At 39.6% G+C, this 27,278-nt stretch overlaps 1 protein-coding gene and 1 long non-coding RNA gene across 3 annotated transcripts in view; one reads left to right on the top strand and one right to left on the bottom strand.

Moving 5' to 3' along the window:
• tnk2b (tyrosine kinase, non-receptor, 2b) overlaps positions 1-27,278 on the bottom strand; it is a 260,676-nt gene that overhangs the window by 217,787 nt on the left and 15,611 nt on the right. The window contains exon 2 of one of the 2 annotated variants that reach the window (XM_072572316.1): positions 20,789-20,937. The exons of the other annotated variant lie outside the window; for it this stretch is intronic. The gene's annotated coding sequence lies outside the window, so the exon portion shown is untranslated. The remainder of the gene's footprint in view (positions 1-20,788; positions 20,938-27,278) is intronic. 2 annotated transcript variants of the gene reach the window in all.
• LOC140478846 (uncharacterized) lies at positions 584-9,508 on the top strand. The gene is made up of 3 exons (XR_011960879.1): positions 584-764; positions 2,734-2,920; positions 8,485-9,508. It is a non-coding gene; the product is annotated as an uncharacterized lncRNA (long non-coding RNA).

Below are 27,278 nucleotides of genomic sequence, written 5' to 3'. Positions count from 1 at the left end.
GAAAAAGAGGTGAATGTTCCACACAGATCTCTTAACACTCTATTCATTACATGCTGCCAATGCAAAGATAATTCATTTATGTCTAGTGTAAAGACCACAACCTTATTTTTGTTTTGGATAATGGACCAAAATGAAAAAAGGACTGCTGTAAACCAAGCACTGTGGAATGAGTAGTAGTATCACTTTTAAAAACAAGAGTTGTGTTTGCATTGTTGATTTGTTCAAACAGTGGGGGGAGGGAAAGAAGAAGAGAGATGTTTGAGACCCAATGGCATCATAGGTATATGTTCAGGGCTGCCTGACAGACTATTGACTGGATTTTCAATTAGGACAGCATGCTGACCAGGAATCATTAGCATAACAATTGTCTGAATGGTGTGTGTCTGTATGCATGAGCACATGCAAACATTACAGAGGCAGAACATTTCCAGATTGTAAGAGACAGCATTTCTCATTTTCACTCTCTGGTGAAGTAACCAAGAATTGAAAGATAGTTATCTCCTTAACAATTTTCTATAAACCATAACTTTTAACCAGTGACTGAGAGACTGAAAAATTAATGTGCTGAAAAATTAAAGCACTGTGTGCCTTAGCAAAAATTTGAAAAGAATCTGCAAATAAGGAAACTGGATATCAGAAGGTCATAGAAGCAGCAAAAAAAAAACCTCATTGAATCCTGTGGACTGGTGCTCGGGAACTGCGATTCCCCAACATTCCGTCATCCACATTGGAGTTGTTGTTGGTCTGTCTGTGAGTACAGGGAGGTTAGTACAGCTAGTACAGTTATATGTTGATAACCTACGTTTTTGGTATGTCTGTAGTTATAACTGATCCTTTTGGAAATAAATAGTAGTTCATTTTGACTATAGAAATATAATTAGTGTATCCGTTAACCTGATTCCACTGGACAGGTAAATTGGGGAATTTAAGGAACTTAATTAAATCTTTAATTTTTGTGATGACCAAGGAGTTATGGTGCTCACGAATCAAATGTACTTTGCCAAGCAGGTTATGACAAGAGATTGGGGCTCATCTGGTATAACTTTAAAACAGAGAGAGACAACGAAGATCAGTGTGCGGCAGAAGTGAGTAAAGAGTTAAAAGGAAACACCAGGTTCTATACTACAAAACAAAATGGCATCATGAAATTTGATACGATCTTTGATTTCCTTTATTAGCTACTGATGATGCATCCTTCCATTAAAGTATTTCTTTCAATTTTTCTTTAAACCTCTTCTTTATTTTGGATTGGAATTGTAGTTGAGGTCAAGAACTGCACTTTGAAAAGCTTGCTTGTTTTAAAAAGAAAGTGAACAAAGTAATTGGTTGAGAACTGGCCTGGAAAATAATGCAACTTAATGACTGATCGAAGAACACTTTAGATGAATTGGCACCAAGCAGTTACTATGCTTAGGATTGGCTGTTGAACTGATCAAAAGAGGACTAGTGCTAACCAGAGAATGTTAAATAAAAAGAAAAAGGAAAAGAACTGGTTCCAACTGAATTATTTTTGCTACATGCTCCCAGTCAAGCTGTTCAATTTACCTTCTAGTTTTCTCTCCAATTATTGAATTATTAATTATTGAGAAAAAACTCCCCCCTGTAAGAAAGTTGCAAATACTCGCAAGTCTCCTGAAATTTCTTGCACTAATCAGTGACTTTGGATTTCAAAGACGTACAGTTCTACGTGACTATGAAAAACTCATTTTCCAAGGATTTCATGAAAATCTGGTATTCATTGTTTGAACCTGTTTAATTGAATCAGCAAATTAGAATTATTTTATTTCTATCTAAATTAACTATATCAGCCTATCAGTGTGAGAGAGAGTGGGTGTGTGGGGGTTCCATAAAAACATAGGAAGAGGAGTAAGTCATTCAACCCCTCACACTTGTTCCACTATTCAATGAAATCATGGCTGATCTGTGGCCTAATTCCATATACCTCCCTTTAAGCCATATCCCTTAAAATCTTGCTCAACAAAATTTTATATCAGATTTAAAATTAACACCTAATCCTGCATCCACTGACATTTGTGCAATAGAATTCCAAACGTCTACTTTGCACAGAAGTACTTCCTAACATCTCAGTTGAATAATCTGGCCCTAATTCTCAGACAACACCCTCTAGCTCTAGAGTCAGTGACTAGTGGAAATAATTTATCTTTATCTATCCTGCCTTTTTCTATTTTAGAGACCAGGTTAGAGTCCAACAGATTTAGTTGAAATCACAAGCTGTCGGAGCACTGTTCCTTTGTCAGGTGGAGGGAAGGGAAGCACACAGGCACAGAACTTATAGGCAGAGAGATCAAAAGATAACAAGTCTCTGCAGGTGATCAAAAGTGTCAGATGGGATTAGTAAAATGTCAACAGCTGAATAGCAGGTGAAGAGATGACCTATCATCCAATTAACTGAAACAGAGAGATAATTACAACTTAAAAATAAGATGGTGCTGGAGACAAACCAAACGGCTAGAATAACTTGACAAGTATAATAGCCGCATGCTGAGGGCCTAACCAAAGTAACAAGTAATCCAAAACCATACAAGCTAATTAAGATTAAGAGATCATAAATTATCAAGGTGATAGGATCAAATAGAACAGTAAGGAAGATTTTACAAATACAGAAAATATGGTGGGGTTACATGTAGCTCAACATTTAAGGTTATCTTCATGTATACGGAACTTGGGTATCAATTTCTGCTAAGCAATTCTGTGTTGTTGTGCATCTCGAAGGCCACCTTGGAGGACGTTTACCCGAAGATTAGAGGCCGAATGTCCTTGACCACCGAAGTGTTCCCTGACTGGGAGGGAACATTCACGTCTGGCGATTGCTGTGGGGTGTCCATTCATCCGTTGCCATAGTTTCTGCATGGTCTCACCAATATGCCATGCCTCAGGGCATTCTTGCCTGCAGCATGAGGTAAACAACATTGGCTGAGTTACATGAGTACCTGCCGTAGAATAAGAAAGAACAAAGAACAGTATAGTTCAGGAACAGGCCCTTTGGCCCTACAAGCCTGCAGTGACACATTTTGCCCTTCCATACTAATATTAAAACTAAAAAACTAAAACTAAAAAACTAAAACGGTCTTCGCTTACAGAATCCATATCCCTTTATTCCATTCCTATTCATGTATTCATCCAGGTGCTTCTTGAATGCTGCTACTATGTCTGCTTCCACCACCTCCTCTGGCAATGCGTTCCAGGCACTCACCATTCTTTGTGTGAAAAATCTGCCTGACATCTCTTTAAACTCCCCAACCCCTGCACCGATGAACCTGTGTCCCCTTGCAATTGATGCCTCCACCCTGGGGAAAAAAAGCTTAATACTTTCCACTCTATCCATGTCATTCACAATCTTATAAATGTCTATTAGGTCATCCCTCAACTTCCTGCATTTCAGTGAAAACACACTCAGTCTATCCAACCTTGCTTCATAGCTAAAATCTCCCATACAAGGAAACATCCTGGTAAACCATACCCCTCTTTAAAGCATCTACATCCTTGTGGTAGTGCAGTGATGAAAATTGTACACAATATTCCAACAGTTGCTGTTGAAGGCTAGGTAGTTTGCTGCAAACAATGATCTGCTTCAGGTTTGGTGGTTGCTTGAAGGCGAGAAGTAGATGTACAGTGATGACCTTAGAGAGATGTTCATTGTCAGCGATGACATGTTGAAGGCTGCAAAGAATGTGGCATAGTCTCTCCGCTCTGGGAAGTACCGGACAGCAAAAGGTACTATCAGTTGTATCTTGTGCCTGTCTTCTGAACGTATTGTTGCGGTTTTTGCTGTGGCACATCGGAACTGGAGCTGAGTATCGTATCCAGTTCTTATGGGGGGGGGGGGCAGCATCTTTAGGCGTCCGTCACATTGCTCCTCATCTGTGCAGATCCTATGTATACACAAGGCTTATCCGTAGGGTATGGCTTCTTTGACATGTTTAGGTTAGAAGCCAGAGAACTGTAACATTGTGCGGTAAAGTGAGGTACTGAGGTGGCTGTCCTTGATAGAGATGCATGTGCCCTTCACTTGTTATTCAGCCTGTTGACACTCCACTCACACCATCTGTACTATTTTGATCTCTCTGCCTATAAATTCTGTGTCGGCATACTTTCCTTCACTTCACCTGACAAAGATCCTATGTATACACAAGGCTTATCCGTAGGGTATGGCTTCTTTGACATGTTTAGGTTAGAAGCCAGAGAACTGTAACATTGTGCGGTAAAGTGAGGTACTGAGGTGGCTGTCCTTGATAGAGATGCATGTGCCCTTCACTTGTTATTCAGCCTGTTGACACTCCACTCACACCATCTGTACTATTTTGATCTCTCTGCCTATAAATTCTGTGTCGGCATACTTTCCTTCACTTCACCTGACAAAGCAGCAGCACTCTGAAGCTTGTGATTTCAAATAAACTTGTTGGGCTATAACTAGATGTTGTGTGACTTCTGACCTTGTCCACCCCACTCCAACACCAGCACCTCCACATCATATTTTAAAGGCCTTGATGAGATCATTCTTTAAATCTAATTCTAGAGAAAACAGGCCTAATTTGTCATATCTCTCCTCATAACTTAACCCCTGAAGACCAGGTATCATTCTTGCAAACCTCAGTTGTACTCCCCTTAAGGCCAACATATCCTTCCTAACATATTGTGCCCAGATCTGCTCATGGAATACTCCAAGTGATGTCTAACCAGGATTTTGTACAGCTGCAGCATAACTTCAATAACCTTATACTCCAGATCTGTGGACAGAAACGCCAATATTCCATTAGTCACCTTGACTGTTTTATGCAACAGTCCATAGCATTTTAAAGATTTATGTATCTGAACTCGTTAGTCTCTTTGGGCATTCAGTCTATCATTTTTGGTCTAAAATGGATATTCTCACATTTGCTTACATTGAATTCCTTCTGCCACAGTTTGCCTATTTACATTGTAATTTTATACTATGGGATATTTACTAGACTATCATATAAACTGTCTACAGTGCTATCCAAATATGGGGCATTTGAAAATTTGAATCTTTATCCAAAATGTTTGGAACCAGTTGGTTTTTGGAATTCAGAATTTTCGAATTTCAGAATAAGAGACAGTTTGATGGTGAAATTTTATTCAAAATCCTACCAAACAGCAGACACACGGAGTAAGATGGGCCCTGAAACAGTATTGAGGCCTGCCAGTACTGGGCCATGCACCCCCATGTCAAATGAGTGACACGCACAGAGTGGATGTGGAGTTGTGTTAACTGCTTGCACATGAAACAACCTTGTTAATGGAGAAAAAAACTTCACAAAAAAGCCTTCAGATTTCGGAGTACGGAGTTTTTCGGATAAAGGGTTATCTACCTGTACAGAGGAACCTCGATTATCTGAAGGACGTGGGTGGGGAGTATTTTGTTCAGATAATTGAATGCTTGGGTAATCAAATGCAGGATAACAAGCATTAGCCAAGCAGCAGGACCTTGTAATCTTGGCTGGATAATCTGAAATTTGGATAAGGTTCCTCTGTACATTATTTATTAATTAATTGGATAATGCCATAGAAAGTAATGTGTATCATTATGGTCCTAACACAGATCCTTGTGGGACACCAGAGGTCACATCCCAAGTACCTATTATCCCTACTTTGCCACCTGCCACTCAACCAATTCCCCAGCCATGTCAATAATTTGCCCTCAATTCCCTCTCTTATGTGGGACTTTATGAACTACCTTCTGCAAGTACATATAAACAACATCCACAGATATCCTCCTGTCTAATAAAGTCATCGCTCCAAAAGATTAAATGAGGTTTAGCAGGTCATGATCAAAAACGACTGGTTTTATTTACGTTGTGTATATTAATTAGATCGTCTTGCTGTTTATCTTTGTTCTGCTAAAGTTACATTAATAATAAGAAGCTGTCAATTTTTGTTTAAGTTTAGACTTGGTATCCAAGCGATGTTATTTGTAAAGCTTGGTTTGGAACAATTAGGCACTTTTGAGGGTCATTGCATGTTTTAATTTCAGTGTTGCAATTCCAGTGATAATAAGGCTGATTTTGTTTGACTTGCTAATCCTGTATTGTTACACCTTCTTACTAGAATACATTTTGATTAGGCATGACAAAAGTTCTCTCTAACGTGTTGTGACGATGCGGCTCCTTTACAATGTTAGGTTGTCTTCGGTTTTTCTAATGGCTAACAGATACTGCCCAAGGCAACAATCAGGAAAAAGGCTTTTAGGTTTTCTCCCCAAACAATTGTACAATGGAAAGGGAGTGGCCAGTTCTCCCAGTTAGGGATTTTTCTAGTTTGGTTTAGCTTTAGCTAGGGATCCAGAGAGGCTACTGCAGTGGAAAAAAGGTGTCATGCTTCAGCAAATGATCCCTGGCTGATCCTCTCTTTCTCTAACATCTCTATATTTGAATTCACCTTTTTTTGCTGAGGGGTGTTTATGGGACGTTGCAGGAAATTTGAACAGCTCTTTGTCGTGGGAGATATCGTGTCAGTCGGGTTTGCAAATTGTTGTTATTCTAAATTCTGTTTTCTTTTGTTTGTGTTTCATTTGGTGGTGTGTAAATAAATTCTACTTTACTTGAAGGCAAGTGGTTTGACCAGCTGCACGATTCCTGGGATATCCACCTTACATCTACCTAAAACAATGAGAAAAGTTAGAGTCTGGGCTATCTTAAAATGTTTTGAGGGAGTCTGGCCTGGTCCATAATAGTGTGCCACTGAATTTCTATCGACCTATCCTTAACCTAATTTCCCAGTTCATTTTAGCCACCTCTAATGTCATATTCTCATAGTTACCCTTGGTTTGGTTTAAAATACCCCAAACATTTTATTAACCAGCACCTCTGGGACCAGGAGTATGCCAGTTGATACAATATTCCGATTGATTAAGAGGCCCACATAATCAATTTAAAAACAAACAATAAGTAATAGAAACATAATGCAATGGGTACACGCATCACTGTTATACTTTATGTACAGAATAAATCACTTAAATAATAACTTAAACAAAACTTACCAGTGGACAGCCTTCTCACTCACACCCTCTAATGATACTCAGACATTGCAGATATCACAATAACACAGCAAACTTCCAGTATTTCAGGTATAAAACTTTTGCCAGTTTATTGAGACTTACAGTTCAAACAAAGTTCACTGTTCTAGGCTTTAGACCTACTTGTTACCCTCAAACTGAATGCAAAATTTGATTATGTTATGATCACTGCTCTCTCTTTGCACCTTTAAGCAGCTATTAATTGATCAGGACGCACTGTACATTACCAGATCTAGATTAGGCTGGTCTCTGGTTGACTCAAGTATGCTGCTCCAAAAAAACTGTTCTAAAAACAAATGACTTTATTTTTCAGACCACCTTTGCCATTGAAATCAGCTGTGATACTTTCATGCAAGCCATCCTTATTTCTTTGTCTATATCTTTCAGTATTGACTACTTTTAAGAAGTCTTTAAACCATGACCTAAAATGACTTTCTACCTCTAATATTTCCTGTCTCTACCCATGGGTTTCTCAACCTTGAAATTATTTATCGCTATTATACTGTCAACCTTAATTTAAAAATACATGTCTTTTCCTGGTTTCCTATCATCCAAAATATTGTGCTACTTTGAGTATTCAGACCTCAGCCTTGGTCAACTTGCAACCATGCCTCTGCAAATGCTATCAAATTATACATATGCGTTATGTGAGCTGCAATTCATCAGCACTGTCAACAATGGTGCAGTCATAGAAACATAGAATTCCTACAACGTGGAAGCAGGCCCTTCAGCCCATCGCGTCCACACTGATCTCCCGAAGTGCATCCCTCCCAGACCCACCCCCCTTGCCTATCCCTGTAACGCTAATAGCTAATCCACATTACCTACACATCCCTGGACAACATGGGGAAATTAGCATGGCCAATTCACATAACCTACACAGTTTTTGGATTGTGGGAAGAAACTGGAGCACCAGGATAAAACCCACATATACATGGGGAGAAGTGCAAACTCCACACAGTTAAACAAGGCTGGAATCAAACTCAGTTTCCTGACACTGAGGCAGCAGTGCTAACCACCAAGCCACTGTACTTCCATGGTTTCACAAAACAGAGTTAGTTCTTCCTAAAAACAAGAGACAGAATTGCAGATGCTGGAAATTAGAAGCAAAAACAGAAATTGCTGGAAAAACTCAGCAGGCCCAGCAACAACCACAGAAAGAATTCAGAGCCAAGGTCTCCAGCCCAGTGGACCCCCTTCAGAACTCAATAAGGGTCACTGAACCCGAAATGCCAACTACGACCTCTTTCCACAGATGCTGTCAGACCCACTAACCCCCCCAGCAACCTGTTTTTGTTTCAGATCTTCCTGATATTCCTCAGTGAAGTTTACTTTCCTTCTCTTGCCAATTCAAATCTAATTTTCAAGCTTTTCTGGCCAGATTCATTCTGAGATTACTTCCTTGAAAATTATGTTTGCATTCTTTGCAGGAGTTCTCTTCTTTCCCCAACTTTGGGTAACACAACTACCCTGTGCTTCCTGCAAACCAGTACAAACATCCGGAGAAGGGAGACCAAGAAGCAGCATTCTCATCAGAATGGAAAAGTCATCTCATCAAATCCTTTGAACAGAGACCACTGAACTGCTTTCAAATCTTCCCTCTGAACTTAATATGTATTTTTAAACATTCCTACATCTGTTGCATGGCTGTGAGAGAGGTTCATGATGGAATATTAGTTAACAGAGTTTTATGTCAATGGTTCATAATTGTATACATGCAGCTAGTCTATTTATTTGCAATAAATAGCGTGTTTTGTTAATTATAGAAACCTGGTCTATATTTTCTGTCAACCTGGTATGTGAGTCAAGAAATTTGTGGAACCTGCATATCTTTAAGATGTCAGTCATTCAGATATTTTGTCTTCAGCTCTGTAATTTCATTTTTTTTTTAAAACTCTCAGCCTTATCTGCCAGAACACTCTAGTTTGTATACTAGGGCACTTTCTACCACACTCTGATTATCATTTCCCTTATTGTTTTTTTGCCCTGCCCTCTCCTTAATTTATCACAACTTTCCTCATTACATCCCACATCCCCAGTTTTCTCTACCATTCTTGTTGTAGGACTCACTATGATTTTTTTTAAACTTCTTTGCATGAATGAGTGCACAATGAAAATATTATGTTAAGCCCTTATATCATTTGGTAAATTCACATGCAAATATTTTCATTTAGATATAATTGCTCCAACTTTAAAAACTTGCAGCAATTTTTTTTCTTTAGAATAAAGACATGTTTACGCTAATGTGACAGACAGCACAAGAAACCTCTTGCTTATGTCAAAAACCTCACATTTGTCATGACCCTCTGCAATGCAACATTCTCTGTTAACCACGCAAATTTTCTTACATTATTTTCTAAATATGTATTTTCTGACGATAAACATGTTGAAACCAACAAAATATCCAGCTGTCAAGGACTATTTATATGTTGACAATGCAGTAAACATTTTGCATTCAAATACTCAGTGAACCTGTCCAATGACCGAAAGGTCTGTTTCCGTGCTGTATGACTACATAACAATAAATGCTGGGAAATGAAAAGTAGGATAAAATGTTCTCAGTTTGTACTATTCTCACCTCAGTCAGAAAGCTGCAGGTTCAAATGCCACTCCAGAGTTTAGAGCACTTAATCCAACCGGATACTCCACTGCATGAAGGAGGACTACACTGTCACACCTCAAGGTAAAAACAATGACTGCAGATGCTGAAAACCAAATACTGGATTAGTGGTGCTGGAAGAGCACAGCAGTTCAGGCAGCATCCAACGAGCAGCGAAATCAACGTTTCGGGCAAAAGCCCTTCGTCACACCTCAGGTGAGTGTGAAAGTTCCCATGGCGCTATTTGACCTGGCTGACATTTCTCTCACTAGACTTTTTAAATGATGTTAATTATCTTATTATGGGATCACTTTTTATGGCAGCTGTCATGTTTCCTATATAACAGTGTAGACTTCAAAGTAATTCATTAATTGTAAAACATCAAGACCATCCCAAGTCATGAAAGACCCAATATAAATACAAGTCCCCTTTTTCAAATACTTAAGTGACAGCATCTGCACAGGTATTATGGTAAAATTGCCTATAAACTCTTCAAACACAATAACGAAATATCGTGCAGCATAAATATTTTGCTCATCATGATAAATTATCTGATGATATCAAGTAATTCTCCATAAACATCAGTATTTTCTCATTTCATTGAACAAGTCACCCTGTTATTTTTCTCATGCTTCGTCATTGACTGTTTTCTCGTCACCTCTAGAATACTGCATTCACACATGGAAAAGTTCTGAATTAATTTCAACTAACAACATCAAGGTGTTTATCTGAAGAATTTATATGAAATCAACCAAAAAGAATGCAATGTATCAGTGTTTGTCCAATTGCACACCAGATCCTAAATGGCAAAGACAGCACTCGTGACTGGCTCTATGAGTAGACGGAGTACAGCCACCTCTGTAACATGGCAGACTCTGAGTAATGGAAAAAGAATAAAAATTGTTTCTTTGCAGACTTTCTTTCACCACAGCACCAATATTCAAAGCTGGATTCTGAAAGCAGAAAGGCCAGTAGAAAGCCAACAAAGGGTCGACTGCCTTGTCAGATAGTCACTGGATGTTCCAATCCAAAGACCACTTATCGCATGAATGATTCTATTTCAGTTTTGACTCATGCTAAAATCAGCACTCAATAAAGGCACTAAGAAAAATGTCTTACCGCTGGATTGTTAAACGTGTGAATTCAGAATGACAAGTCCATGGAGATACTTCAATACCTTAAAAATATTGTCTGTGCAAGTCGAATAAATGAAATCTTTGATTTTTAAATCAGATGAGTACATTCAGCCATACTGACACCACAAACTCAAGAATAGCCAAAACCAGGAAGCATGCAAATTATATTTCTAATCCCCAATTCATAGGCACAACACTGCAGCCAACAATTTCTAGTCAGCAATGTACACAAAGCTTGCACTGATGACAAGTCATGAAGGATATTTTCATTTAAATGTGTTTTATTTGATTAATGTATAGTTATTTGAGCCTTTGAAATGAGAGCATTAACTCTTTCAGCACAATTTCATACAGCCCTAACTAAAGGCAAAATTAATGTGCACAGTACATGAATCTCAAGTGCATTCCCAAGTTTTCAGAGATAGTTTTCCACTCTTGCTGACAGAGGTTAAATTATAACAGTCGACATTAAAGTTGTTGCTTCTATAGGTCATAAGGTGCATCACACAATAGTGCAATGACTAAGAATAAATTTGAGAAGATACTCAACCAACGTACTGTCTCTTCAAATGATATGCATCAGAAATGTTGGATGCAAATTCACTGATCACTCCCAATGAAGAACGATAGAAATCTCAGCATTGCTAATGACAGAAAGGGACATCTGTGGAGGAAAGAGGAGGAGAAGAGAGAGCGAGAGTGGAGAGAGGACTGTAAATGCAGGACTGAGGGTGTTGTCACACAGTATACAAAACAAGGTGTAAAGGAGCTTGTATTGCAGATTGAAATTGGCAGGTGTGTTGTTGTGGGCACCACAGAGGTTCTGCAAAGGGATCAGGGCTGAGAACTAAATAGTAAAGGATGCATGTCCTATGGAAAGGACAGGCAGATGAACAGAGGGAGAAGGACTGCCTTGTTTGCAAGAAATGAAGTTAAATCGATAGCAAGAAATGACAGAGTTGGAAGCCATATATTTGAAAGACTGCAAAGGAAAACTGCAGTGAGTTATGTAAAGGCCTCCTAGCAGTAGCCAGGATGTGGGGATGTAAATAAATCATACAAAAGGCAGGTCAGAAAGGCACAATTACAATAATCACGGGGGACCTCAATATGCAGGTGCACTGGGAAAAATCAGGTCAGTAATAGATCTCGATTAAAGGAACTCGTGAAATGTCTACAAGATGTTTTTTTTGGAGCTGCTATTGACACAGCCCACTAGAGAACAGCGAATCTGGATTCGGTAATATGTAATGAGACAGACTTATTCGGAGACTTGAGGTGAAGGAATCCCAAGGGGGCAGTGATCATAATGTGATGGAGTTCACCCTGCATTTTGAGGGGGAGAAGCTGGAATCAGATGTAACAGTATAACAATTGCATAAAGATAAACTACAAAGACATTAGGAAGGAAAGGGGAGTCTAGCCTTTAGAATGGAAATGAGGAGAAATTTCTTCAGAGGGCGATAACTCTGTTGAACTCATTGCTGTGGAGGGCTATTGAGGCCATGTTTTTGGATGTATTAAAGACAGAAATAGAGAGGTTCTTGATTAACAAGGGAATCAGTGGTTACGGGGAGAAGGCAGGACAGTGAGGCAAAGTACCATATCAGCCATAATTGAATGATGGAGCAGACTCAATGGGCTGAATGGTCCAATTCTGCTCCTTTATCTTATAGTCTTACGGAAATATACTGAATCACCTCGTTCACCTATCCAATAGCTTATTTAGTAACATATTTCACACCAGGCTCATCTCACTTCCTACTCGAGTTTAATTTTTAACCAGTTACCTGTGGGATTAAGTGTTTCCCATGGTCAGTGGCATTGCAGGATCAGATTGGTTAATAATTTTCCAGAGGCACTTTTTAGGAAAAATTAACAGGGACAAAAGAAAAAGACGATTTAAAAATAAAAATGTTATAGCTTCCAGTAAAATGCTTGCAGTTTCTATATAGCATTCTTGTAATATTGAACTGTGCTTTACTCACATTCCAAGCTTAACGTGGCAGAGACCTGGGGTTAGCTTCAATAATAAGATACATTACAAAACACACTGGTGTTCACTCTGTTCCTGGCAGACAATCACTGCTGCACTTCACAGAAATAAAGGATTAAGCACCTACACTAACATGTAACTGTGAATGGACTTGTTGACTCAACAGCAAATGGATGAATCAGTAACCATTGTGTTTAGGTGGGGAACAAAACATCGTTCTCTCAGGACATGTTCCTTAATTTTCATTCTGGTGTTATATTGTTATTTCACCAGAATCTTGAGTTGCAATAATGTGTGTTATATCATCATTTCAGTACATTGGAATTAAGTCTGGAAACTCCATGGCACCCAAGTTCTGGTGCACCAATATAGTAATGGTCTGCAACAAAGCACCAGAGAGAATCATACAACACAGAAACTGGCCCTTCCGCTGGCATATTTATTCCAACTAATAAACACCAAACTACACTATTCTTATTTTAATCCCACTTCAGTTTAAATATAAAACAGCAAACATTTTATTGGTTAAGCAACAGCAGTTTCCACATATTTCCAATTTTGTCTACTGTATTTGCTGATCAAAATGCAGTCTCCTCTACACTCGGGAAACCAAACAGAGTGGGTGACTAAAATCCGAAAGAATTGTGGATGCTGTAAATCAAACAAAAACAGTAGTTGCTGGAAAAGCTCAGTAGGTCTGGCAGCATTTGTAAAGAGAAATCAGAGTTAAGGTTTCAGGTCCAGTGAACCATTCCTCAGAACTCTGTTTCTCTGCAAAGATGCTGCCAGACATGCTGAGTTTTTTCTAGCAGATTAGGCAATTGCTTTTCACAACATCCTTGTTCAGTCCACAAGTGTGTCCTGGAGCTTCTAACAATCCATCTTTTTAACTCCGCATCTCGCTCTCCCACTAATGTTTCAGACCTCACTTCTGCACTGTTCCATAAGCGAAACTGAAGCTTGAGGAACACATTACATCTTTTGATTAGACATATCACAAATATCTGAATTCAACAATAAACTTCATTTTATTCTCAACTAACTCTTCTCAGAACATATTCCATCTCTAATTTTTCCCAGTCATGTTAAAAACCTTAAATATTCACACTCTTTCTCTCCACAGACATTGCCATAACTGTTCCAACATTTTGCTATCCATGTGGATTAAGAGTTTAGTTTGCAAATTGCTGAGATTTTAAAATTCTCATGTTTTTAGTCCCTCCTGAAGTTTGCTTCTCCTCCTCCCAGTTCAAATCAATAATTTAGAAACACCTGGTACTTTCCCATTTCTTGAAAATCCTTGATTTTCATCGGTGTATAATTGCTGACCATACTTTCAGTTGCCAAGAGCCTAAACTGATATACTTTTGCCAAACCTCTTCTGCTCTTCATCCTTCTTTAAAAGCACTCCTTGAAATCTAACTTTCACTTGGTTTTTGATCACTTGATGTCCAATTTTGATTCTTTACACTCAATGAAATACCTCAGAACATTTAACTACATTAATAGCATTTATATAAATGCAAATTAGAACAGTATTCTCCTAAAGTCTTTAACAGAACATTATTGAACTGTGGAATATTACACAGCAACAATGAAAACAGCTGAGTACACTTATGCTACTAACAAGGCATTTACTGTGAAGTTGCTTTGATATTTAATCACATGGTAAACAGATCACTCACTGCAGAAGGAAAAACACCAAGTAGTTTGCACCTTTTGGTCTTGCATGTAAGTACATCTGAATAGCTTCATCATAAGAATATCATAAGAAATTGGAATAACCTCTCCTCAGAAATAACTAATCAAAATCACTTCACAGACTTTAAAGCACACGTGGGAAAAAAAGGACACATAGCAAGGGCAAGCACACAGCCCAAAAGTTACACCAGTGCTGGTCAACGGTGTTGCACAGCAACATCTGAAAACTATTTTGAGATTTGTCACACATCATCATTCCTCATCATTTAAGGTCTCCTACCCTCCCACCCTAACAGAGATATTCCTTCATTCTTCATAAACCTTTCCATCTCTATACTTACTCACAAGTAATCATCAACTCAAAGCACTAACCCTTCCCCTCTCAATAGATGGTGCCAGGCTTCAGAGTATTGATTCCCACAAAGTACTGTTCTTTATTTTTTAAATGCATTCATTTATTTATGGCAGACAATTTTCATTCATCAAGGTCCGACAAATAGCAGCGAGATAAATGACTGCTTATCAATCTTGGTGGTTACAGCCGTACGACAGTATAGTACTCTCCTGATTGCTTGTTGTAATGGCTGTAGGAGATCACATAGGGCTATGTGATGGCAGAGTAACGTAGGCCAAGTTTATGTCTCATCCAAAACAGTGAAACATCGACAACATTCATTTGAAATTCTCCTGTCATTTAATGCTACTACTGGTAGATAGAGTATTTGCTTAGACAGATAATTTGTCATCCTTTGCAGTATTCCTATTGTCAGCCTGGAATGAACTTTTCAATCCCCATTGCTCACAGGAGTGAGCTCACAACTGACATTTATCTCCATTTTAGAACATATTTTATACGTTTGAAAGAAACTAGTCATATTCTATTATGGCAGTGATATTTACAGTCATTGTTAGTAGAAGATGACATTTTGCAGCATAAATAATTTGCAAAACAAAGATAAGCATATTGTACATGCAAAATTTAAAAAAGGAAAAATGACAGGGCGTTTTCATGTATCAAGTTTTAAAACTAGGTTTACTTAATTTCACCCAGGTAGAAGGGAGAATGATTTGTGCTATGTGGTATGCTCAGTTACCATAGCACACTGAAAAAAAAACTGCCATTCTCTGAAACAATGTACCTCACCGGCGGATCGCAGTCACTGAACAGACGCTAGCGCCAGTCTCTGAAATGTCTCCTATTGTTTAATACTACTACTGGTATTTACAGTATTTGCTTAGACAGATGATGATTTGCCATCCTTTGCAGTAAATTCCTATTGTCTACAGTTTTAGTCAAGCAAAAAACTATTGCAGCCATTAGGCAGCAGGATTTTAAACTGTTATTTCAGGTCATAGTTAGTGGTGGGCTGAATGGCCTCTTTCTGCACTATATCGTTTCTATGATATTAACTTCCCATCTGGCACAGAAAATAACTACTGCTTCACTGAGGTTGTATAAAGTTGAAATAAATACTCCACTACTGAGCAGAGCATTACAATTCTGAATAGGACTAGTGGCCAAGTTAACAAAGACAAATTATGAGATCCTGAGAGAAAAAAATGAATTGTGGCAGTGGTGGGTGGTGGTGGGGGCTGGTGGTAGCATTAATTCACACAGCCGTTGCTCTAATATACATTATAGTTTTCAATCCTCTCCGCCACGAAATACCAGGTCCTTGGCTGGTGCAACTTCAAAACCAAGACGCAAAATTGCCATCCATAATCTACCACCTAATCCCACACCATGTCAAAGCTCTCACCCTTACCAAGTTTAATGCACTCAAAGCTCATCTTAAATCAGAAAGTCATTCTGTTCATTTTGACAATTCATTAAGGGAAAGCATGAAACAACACGAATACTTCTACAATTTTCTGAACGGTTTCAAGAAAGTGGAAAAACAGGTGGGGGAAGTGCAGAAATAATCAAGCACAGTAAACCTGCATTCTCTGTCTGTATTTTTCTCTCTGCTAAATACAATGAATTTCACTTACAGGGAATCAAATGACTTGCGAACAATTCAATCAACACCCACAGCTTTCATTCCTTTTTGATGAATCATTTTAATTAGACATTCCTGGTAAACTGTCACAAAATGCTCGTCCATTCATAGCCTTTGCAGTATATTCAGTGTTGTTGCTGCTAGTTCCCTTTCTAAACTTACCAAAACAAAGCAATTACTTGAGTACTATTTCAACACTTACTGTCTAAAAAGTGTGCAAATAAGACATAACATTATCTTGTTCAGACAATTGGTTATTTCCAGTTTGTTTTCAGTGCTGATCATTCAAACTCTTTGACCGTAGGTAAATTCATTAATCCCTAGTAAGCAAAGTCACAAATATGGAGAAAGAAAAAGGAGGAAAAGGAGGGTAGGCAAAGTACAAGGAAAGAGTAAAGGTATAAAAGGATATCAATTTGGGCAAATTCTTGAAACACAAAGTAATTACATAAAAATGAACATTTTTCTTTCATAAGTAAAATTTCAAATTCTATTTTAAGATATCATCTATTCGCAAAATACAAATACAAGTCACAAAAGCTTTTTTTTCTTGTTTTAATGCATGAATCAACTTCTGGCACTTATTGGTATTCCTTTCCATGGCTGCATTCGAGGTGTGTGATTAAACAGGAGCAGCTTTATCAGCATTCCTAGCTCCACCTCCCTGACTGGAACAGATGCCTCTTGTTAACAAAATGAATCACCAAAGCACAGAAATTAAACTGCATCCACAATCCACCCACGTCGATTACATAACCATGCGAGTGTCAGAGTTTATAATGATTCGCATCCGGCAAAGCCCAAGTGCACTGGAAACATTCAGTCTCCAATTCCTTTCCTACACTACCTGTTCTCACTTGCATTTTTGTAATACACCCACCCCACCCACCACAAAAAAATATACAACCGTGGGCGTCTTCTGGAAATTCAGTGGGGAACAAGTTTAACTCACAGCAAATCGGTTTTAAATGGAATTACTTCAGGGTACAGGTCGGCGCCACTTCATTTCAATTGATACTTAACTGTTTAGAGCCCAGTGTTATACAAATAAGGGGAGAGTTGTGTAAAATAAAAACAAAAAATGTTGCAAAACATTCAGCAAGTCAGGTTACACATTTAGGTAGAAAAACATAACTAACAGCAATGATCATCACCAAACTCGAAATAACGCAAACCATCTCTCCTTGATTATCATTATCATTGCTGAATGCTCCAGCCATCAATATCTTGGGACCAATACCCCCTCGAAGATCTTTTCAGCGCGCAGATCTGAGGAGTGTGCAGCATCAACTCCAGAAACCAGGAGTCAATGTTGTCAGTACGTCAACCGGAATGTGCAGAACCTCAAAAGTGGCTATATTGCCTAGGGCTATCATACACCGGAAACTGAACCGAAACACTGGTGCAAATACTGTGGCCACAGGAACATGTTAGAAACCAAATCCTGCAGAAGGCAACTCACGTTATTTCTCCCTAATGCCTGTTCACCATCTATAAGCACAAGTCAGGAATAAGATAGACTCCTCCCCACTTGCCTGGATGAGTGCAGGCCCAACACAAAAAGCTCGACATCATCCAGGATAAAGCTGCCCTCTTGACTGGCACATCCATAAAGATGCACTGCAGAAATTTACCAAAGCTCTTGGAATGGCAGCTTCCAAACCCACAGCCACCACCATAAAGAATAACAAGGGCAGCAGATACATAGGAATACTACCAGCTGTAAGTTCCCTGCCAAACTACTCACTTTCCAGACGCGGAAATATAATTCCATTATTCTAGTGTCACTTGTCAAAATCCTGAAACTGTTTCCCTAAAAGGCACTGCTTCAACAAATGGACTGTAGCAGTTCAAGAGGGCAGCTGACACCACATTCTCAAGGGCAATTGGGAATGGGCAATAAATGTTGGGCCAGCCAGCAATGTCCACATCGTATGAATACAACACAAAAAAATCTAAAGGAGCAGGAAGGATTTGGATTCAACTTAAAATAGGAACAGGAGCAAGTCATCCAGCTCCTCAATCAATCATGACTGATCTTTGGCCTAACTCCATATACTTCCCTTTGGCCTCTCTCTCTTAATACCTTTGCTGAACAAAAAATTAACTTCAAGCTTAAAATTAACAACTGATCTAGTATCAATTGATGTTTGTGGAAGAGACTTCCAAATATCTACCAACCTTTATGTGCAAAAGTGCTTCCTAACATCTCTCCTGAATGGTCTGACCCTAACTCTCAGACTATGGCAAAAACAAAGTGCTGAAAATCACAGCAGCATCCATGGAAAGAAAGCAAGTTAACATTGAGTCTAGATGAGAGCTTCATCAGAGCTATCATTATGGTCATTACAGACTATGGCCTCTAGTTCTAGACTCCGCAGCCATTGTTTAGCAGTTTATCTTTATCTACCCTGTATTTTCCTATTAGTATCTTGAAACTTCTAAATTCTACAGAAAACAGGTGAAATGTGTCTAATCCTTCCTCATAACTTAAACCCTTAAGTCAGGAATCATTCTTATATTCCCTATGTTTTATTCCCTCCAAGATCTGCTCACGGACTACTCTAGCTGGTATCTAACCAGTATTTCATACAGCTGCAGCATAACTTCTGCATCCTTACACTTACCTGGATACAAAGACCAACAATCCATTGGCCACCTTGATTATTTTCTGCATCTGTTTGTGCTATTTTAAAGATCTATGCATCTGGACCCTTAAGTCCCTTTGGACATACCACTTTATTTAACTTCAGACCAGCTAGAAAGTGCCCTGATCTATCTTTTCTTGATCCAAAATGGATAACCTAATATTTGCTTACACTGAACTCTATCTGCCACAGTTTAGCCCATTCACTTAGTCCATCAATATCCCAGTGTAATTTAACCCCATCAGCTACACTGTCCTACAGTGCCATCTAACTTTGCGTCATCAGCAAGTTGGGATGTGACTTTCTATGGCATTATTCAAAATCTTTAATAGATAAAAGCAAATAATTGAGCCCCTAACACAGATCCTTGTTGGACACTACCCATTATCCCTACTTTGGGTTGTCTGCCAATTTCAACCAACCAATCAGCCAAGCCATGCAAGTAATTTGCCCTCAATTCTGTTGGCTTTTATCTTAAATAACAATCTCTTACATGGGACTTTATCATATGCATTCTGGAAGTCAGTACAAACAACATTCAGAGACAGTCCCCTATCAACTTCATTAGTCACTGCTTGAAAAAAATTCAATTGTTTCTCCCTGATTAATTGAAATTTTCTGGGGTCAGTTACCCCATCATTGACTATAGGCTCCAAAAATTTCATCAGCACAGATATTAAGCTATCTGGTCTGTAATTCCCTGGTTTTTCTCTTTCACCCTTCTTAAAAAGCAGAGAGATATGTCCCTGTGCATTGGAAAATTGCACAATGCTTCTATCTAGGAACGCTAAAAGATTATAGTTAAGGAGTCTATTATATGATCCTGTGCTTTCTTTAGCACTCCTGGATGGAAACAATCAGATGCTAGGACTAAAGTGTCAACGCCCCATTAAGTAAACATCAATAATGAGGAAATTAAAATCAAATTTATTCAGTAGATATCCCTGATCCACTGTTAATTTCTTCAGGACTTCCAGCAAGCTATCCTCCTTTTCCGCTGTAAATATTAAAGTAAATAATTATTCAGTATGTCTGCTATTTCCCCATAATTATTGACAACATCTCCATTTTCAGTCTTAAATGAGCCAACATTGCTCTTGACCACTACTTTCCCTTTATATAACTGATTTTTTTCTAATGGATGTCCCTTGCAAGTTTCCTTTCATAATCCCTTTCAGTCGTTTTTATAAGCTGCTATATAGTTCTTTGCTAGTCTTAGCATTTTCATTCCCATTCTACAAGATCTGTTCTGTTTCTTTGTATTAAGCCCTTTATTTTAGCTTTATGCTGTCCATCAACATTCAACAGCACCAAACTCCTTCAAACTCCTTGGGTATTGCACTGATCTGCCAGCCTAGATTTCTATGCCCAACTCTCCAGTGTGGAACTTGATTCTGCAATCATCTGGCTCCATGAGATACCAACAGAGTCATACCAATTACAATGGAAAGACGCATTGCAAATACATTTGAGAGAGAATGTGGAACAAATTGAATAAACATCATGGGATTCAGGCAGATGTGAAATCTAATGAGGGAAAGCCAACAAAATTGAGTAAGATATAGCTCAGAAAAAGGAAGCAGACCAAGATCAGGAGCAAAGACTACCCCATTAATTGAGTTTCTACATTCTGGAACTAATTCATCAACCCCACCTCTTCAGCTTCCTTTTCTCTTCCAAGATCCTCTGTAAAACTCCTCTTCTAAGATCTTCTGTGTAACTAGACTCTTTGATTAAATCTCTGTTCTCCTGTTCCCAAGATGTCCTCCTTTGGCTGAATACCATCATTTCTTCCTTGTTGCTCTGAAAAACCAAGTAGTTTTCTTTATTGATAAAGGCACCATACAAATACAAGTCATAACCGCTGACATCACACACTCTGATATCTGCATAAAGCACATTGCAAAAAGTGGCTTTTCTATTCTAATAAATTTAAATGCAGACGCCAATGCTGAAAATAAGACAAAGTTGCATGCTGTTTCTTACTTCGACTCCATCCCTAGCAGAATTGCTGCCATACAATTATGTTGCTACCTAGGCCATCTTGCACAAGATAGAATTAAATCAGCAGTATATTCTGCATTCATTCCGAGTATAAAAATTAAAATTAAGATCCTTTACCATGGTTCCATCACCCATTTTTAAAATAAAAATCAATATCAGACAGAAGAGAACTGTACTGAAGTACAGTTCTTCAGTTACACAGTATGTGCAGTATGCACTTAAATAAACCAAACCAATTGGCACCCTCTTTCAAGAGGTCTTGGTATTGCTCCAACTCTTAATATGAAAAGCCAGTTTATTGGCTTTGATTTGCTTTTCCTGTGTTTGTTTTGCCATTGAGAGCAAAACAACAGGCAAGGAGGACGCAAGGAATTAAGTTCTCAACCCAGCTGTTGTAGTTTAAGAAACTGTTCCCCATTCTCAAACAATATCCACTTATTTCAAATTCAGAATATCATATAACATATAAATGCAGAATTTTCAGTTTCCACAGTTTGTATAATTTATTTACAATATGAGCCTCAATGGTTACACATCCCTAACTGCCCTGGAGGCATTGGTGGAGGTCTAACCTCTTGAACCATTGCAATCCTTGGGGTTACCCAATGCCTTTAGGAAAGGAATTCCAGAATATTGACCCAGTGACAAGGAAGGAGCAGCAATATGGTTCCAAGCCAGGCTGATGTACAACTTCATAGAATCCCTCCAGCGTGAAAAACAGGCCAGTCGGCCCAACAAGTCCATACTAAATGTCTGAAGAGCATCCTGTCGACAATAGCAAGAAGTGACTATAGTCAGATGGCACAGAGTCTGTATGGGTTGAGTTGAGGAACTGTGAAGGCACAAAGACCCTGATGGGAATTGTGTACAAGCTCCTAGCAGCAGTCAGGATGAGAGAAGTTAAATAAATTAGGAGACAGAAAAGGCGTGTAAGAAAGGTACTATTGCAGTAATCTTGGGGGACTTCAATATGCAGGTGGACTGGGAAAATTGGGTTGGTAACAATTCTCAAGTAAAATATTTACAAGATGATTTTTGGAGCAGTTTGTCCACGGAACAGAAAATTCTGAATTTGATGATGTGTAATGAGACAGACTTGATTAGGGAACTTAAGGTGAAGAAACCTCAAGCGGGCAATAACCATAATACGATAGATTTCACCCTGCAGTTTGAAAGGGAGAAGCTGTAACGGCAACAAGAAAGAAATGATGTGGGAGTTGGCCAGAGTTGATTCGAAGGGAAGCCTAGCAGGGAAGATGTTGGAGTGGCAATAGCAAGAGTTTCTAGGAGGAATTCATTCCAATGAAGAAGAAACTTCCTCAGAGGGGGATGGGGCAATCACAGCTGACAAGGGAAGTCAGGAACAGTATAAAAGCTAAAGACGAAGCATAAACGTGGTGAAGATTAGTGGGAAAACAGAAAAGTCAGGAAGCCTTTAAAAACCAGCAAAAGATAACCAAAATAGCAAGGGGGAGAAGGGACACAGAAGAGGTAGGAGGGTAAGCTAGCTCATAATATGAAAGACTGATTTTTTTTCCAGATATCTATAAGGAAAGACAGATACAAGAATGGACATTGGACCATTGGAAAATGGTGTAGGCTGGAGTAGTGAGGGGTAACAAAGAAACGGCAGAGATACTGAATAACTACTTTACATCTGATTTCACAGTGGCAGACACCAGCAGCTCAAGAGAGTCAGGGGCAGAGGTGAATGTAGTGGCCGTCACTATTAAAAGGTGCTGGGGAAATTGAAAGGTCTTAAGGTGGATAAATCATCTGGACCAGATGGATTGCATCCCAGAGTTATGGAGGACATAGTTGCAGAGATTGTGAAGACATTGATTCCTGAAAGATCACTACCATTGAAGTTAGAAAGGGTCCCAAGAGTTCCAAATAGGGAAGTAGACGACAGGAAACTCTATGCCAGTTAGCCTGGCCTCAACCGTTGGGAAGCTTTAAGCGTCCATCTTTAAAGATGAGATTGCAGAGTACTTGGAAGTGGACATAGTCAACATGGCTTTGCTGAGGGAAGGCCATACTGACAAATCTGTTAAAATTCTTTGAGGAGGTAGACAAAGGAGAATCAATGGAAGTAATCTATTTGGATTCCTAAAATAAGAGTCCATGTTGATAGGGGCAAGGTGCTGGCATGGATAAATGATTGGCTGACTAGCAGAAGGCAGATAGGAGAGATAAAGGGGTCCTTTTTAGGATGGCAGCCTGTGACTAGCGTAGTTCTGTAGGGCTCCATTTTAGAAGAACAATTGTTCACATTATACATTAACAATTTGGATGAAGGAACTGAGGGCATTGTTGCCACGTTTGCAGAAAACACAAAGGAAAATGAAGGACCAGGTAGTGTTGAGGAAGCAATGAGGCTGCAGAAGGACTTGAGTAGGTTAGGAGAGTGGTTAAACAAGTGGCCGATGAAATATAATATGGGGAAGTGTGAGGTTATGCACTTTGATAGGAGGAACAGGGCTATTTTCTAAATGGAGAAAGGTTTCAGAAGTCTGAAGCACGAAGTGAAATGAGCATCCTAGTTCAGGACTCTCTTAAGGTTAAGATGAAGTCCAGTTGGCAGTTACAAAAGCAAATGCAATGTGACCATTCATTTCAAGATGGCTAGAATATAACAGCAGAGGTGTACTGCTGAAGCTGTATAAGGTTCTGGTCAGACTGAATCTAGAATATTGTTAGCAAGTTTCAAGTGCCATTTCAAAAGACGATATTCTGGCATTGGAGGGGATCCAGAGGTTTACAAGAATGCTCCCAGAGAGGAACGACTTGTCATATTAGCAGTAGTTCAGGACTCTAGGTCTCTATTTCATGGGAGTTTCGAAGGATAAGGGGGATTTAATTGAAATTTTGCAGAATACAGTGAGGACTGCATTGAGTGACTTGGAGGTGATGTTTCCACGAGTAAGGGAAACTGGGACACATGGGCACAGACTCAGAGGAAAGAGATGACTCTTTGAATAGAGACGAGGAGGACTTTCTTCAGCTAGAGGGTGGTTAATCTGTGGAACTCACTGTCACAGAGGGCTGTGGAAATCAAATCATTAAGTGTATTTAAGACAGAGATAGGTTTTTTATTAGTAAGGGGATCAAGGACTACAGCGAGAAGGCGAAACATTCATCCATGATAAAATGAAAAAGAAAACAGACTCGGTGGGCCGAATGGCCTAATTCTGCTCCTACAGCTTACAGTTAACTTGGCACTACAGGCTAAACATAAATGCAAATGCTTAAGCTTTATCTTGTGTACTAATGTGCTGAGCTCCTCCATCATTGAGGGTTGGGATCAGACCTAATCTATTCATTGTGGGAATCACTCAGCCCTGTCTATTGCATGCTGTTTCCAGTGTTTGATATCGCTGTGTTGCAGCTTTATTGGTTTGACACCTCATTTTTAGTTATGCCTGGTGTATTTGCTGGCATCCCCTCCTGAACTTTTCTATGTTGATTTCCTGGCTTGATAGTTATGGCATAGTAGGACACACCAGGCAGTGAGGTCACATATTAGTGGTTGAGTGCACTTCTGCTGCTGATGGCTCACAGTGCCTCATGGATGCCCAGTTTGAGTTGCTAGATCTTATAAACTCTGTCTAATTTAGTGAAGTCCACAAGAACTACCAGATGGTCAATTACTAATACTATGAACAGGTAGACTGGTGAGCAGGTCAAGTACATTTTTCCCTTGTTGTTTCCCTCACCAACTGCCACAAGCTTGCAGCTATGTCCTTTAGAACTTAGTCAACTCAATCAGCTGTGGTGCTACTGAGACATGTTGGTGATGGATACTGAAGTCCCCAGAATACAATTTGTGCCCAAGAGCTACTCTCAGTGCATCTTCCAAATAGTATCAACATGTTGAAGTACTGATTCATCAACTGGTAGCAGATGGTAATCAGTAATAGGTTCCTTAGTCACATTTAACTTGATGCCACAAGACTTTATGGAGTAAAGAAACAATTGAGGACTCCCAAGTCACCTCTTCCCTGACTGTGTCACACTCAGGGCAACTGTCCTGCCAGTGAGTCAAAACATACCTAGCGACAGTATCAGGAACATTGCAAGGTATGACTGAGTGTGACCACGTCAGGATATTGTTTGGCTAGTCTGTGGGACAGTCCTCCTAATTTCGGCATAAGCCCCCAGATGCTGGTGAATAGGACTTTGCAAGGATGATTTGGCAGAGTTCACCATTGTTATTTCCGGAGTCTAGATCAGGTTTCATTCCTTAGTTGCATCATTGCCAGGGTTGGAGGATCTGAGCTACAGGGAGAGGCTAAACAGGTTGGGGCTGTTTTCCCTGGAGCGTCGGAGGCTGAGGGGTGACCTTATAAAAGGTTTACAAAATTATGAGGGGCATGGATAGGATAAATAGGCAAAGTCTTTTCCCTGGGGTTGGGGAGTCCAGAACTAGATGGCATAGGTTTAGGGTGAGAGGGGAAAGATATAAGAGACGCAAGGGGCAACATTTTCACGCAGAGGGTGGTACGTGTATGGAATGAGCTGCCAAAGGATGTGGTGGAGGCTGGTACAATTGCAACATTTAAGAGGCATTTGGATGGGTATATGAATAGGAAGGGTTAGGATGGATATGGGCCGGGTGCCGGCAGGTGGGACTAGATTGGGTTGGGATATCTGGTCAGCATGGACGGGTTGGACCAAAGGGTCTGTTTCCATGCTGTACATCTCTATGACTCTATGACTCTATTCCACTACAAAGAGTGAACAGAGTAGCTTGCTGGGCAGTTAAGAGTCAACCATACTGTAGTGGATGCAAAGTCACATGTAGGCCAGGTCAGGCCAATTAGGAATAAGATTTCCTCCTCAAATATCAGAATAGCTACATGAACATCTGTTCCAAAGTAGGATCACTGGACTGGAAATGCTAACTCTGATTTCTCTCCACAGATGCTGACTTTTTCCGGCAAATTCTGTTTTTACTTCTCGAATACTAGTTAATCACTTCTCTTAACAAGCACATGGTGGAAATGAGTCACTCAGAATGCCAGGACTTACTTTCTCCAATCTAACAATTTGCATTTCATGTAGCAATCTTCACCTTAGCAATCAGTTTAATCCTTTCAATTTGCACGACATTGGAGTCCAAATTACAGGAAGCAAGAGGACAGCATTGTCTGAGTGAGATGTTCACTAAAATTACAAATTAATTTATCCCCACTTATGTTTGCCATACATCAAATGTAGGAATGCATCGTGAAATCAGTAATAGCCCTCCTAAAGTCCCAAACAATTGTTTGTACAGAAATAGCAGTGTCAACGCTGACAACCTTGGGGCGGCATGGTGACTCAGTGGTTAGCACAGCTGCCTCACAGCACCAGGCACCCAGGTTAGATTCCAGCCTTGGGCAACTGTCTGTGTGGAGTTTGCACATTCTCCCCATGTCTGCTTGGGTTTCCTCCGGGTGCTCAGGTTTCCTCCCACAGTCCAAAGATGTGCAGGTTAGGTGAATTGGCTATGCTAAATTGCCAGTAGTGTTAGGTGCATTAGTCAGGGATGAATATAGGGGAATGGGTCTGGGTGGGTTGCTCTTCGGAGGGTAGGTGTGGACTTGTTGGGCCGAAGAGCCTGTTCCCACACTGTAGGGAATCTAATCTAATCAACCTCCTGATCACAGGAACAATCTTTCAAAATTACAACAATAAAACAAAACTAAATTAGCGTGTTGCTATATACAAGGAATGTGGCCCTGGATTTTCCGACAGTCAGTCATTATTCCAGTGGAGATGGGATTTGCACATGGGAGCTTTGCAGAATTCCCAACTAAGCAAACTCTGAAGGAATTTGAAATTCAAGATTCCAGTGAACAATTCCCCTAAGTCTGGAACTCTGAAAGCTTCCATTTTAAATCAAAGAACTCAAAGGGCTCCAATTAAGGTGATCACTACCCATAAAAATTTAGACTATTAACTAAGTAATCTAACTCCTGAGTGACTATAAAACAGACCCCATACTTATCTTTCTCACTCCAAACTACACCTCTCTCACACCACTTACATTACCCAAACCCAGTCCTCGCACCCCAGGTACTTAGACTCCAACTCACTGAAGGCCCAACCACAGGGAACTGAACCCTCTTCCTCTGCTCTGGAGCGAATCTGCTTCT

This window comes from Chiloscyllium punctatum, chromosome 6, assembly GCF_047496795.1.
Source record: "Chiloscyllium punctatum isolate Juve2018m chromosome 6, sChiPun1.3, whole genome shotgun sequence".
Lineage (NCBI taxonomy): Eukaryota > Metazoa > Chordata > Chondrichthyes > Orectolobiformes > Hemiscylliidae > Chiloscyllium > Chiloscyllium punctatum.
The sequence above is the reverse complement of the archived record's forward strand: the minus strand, read 5'-3'. Positions and strand labels throughout refer to the sequence as shown.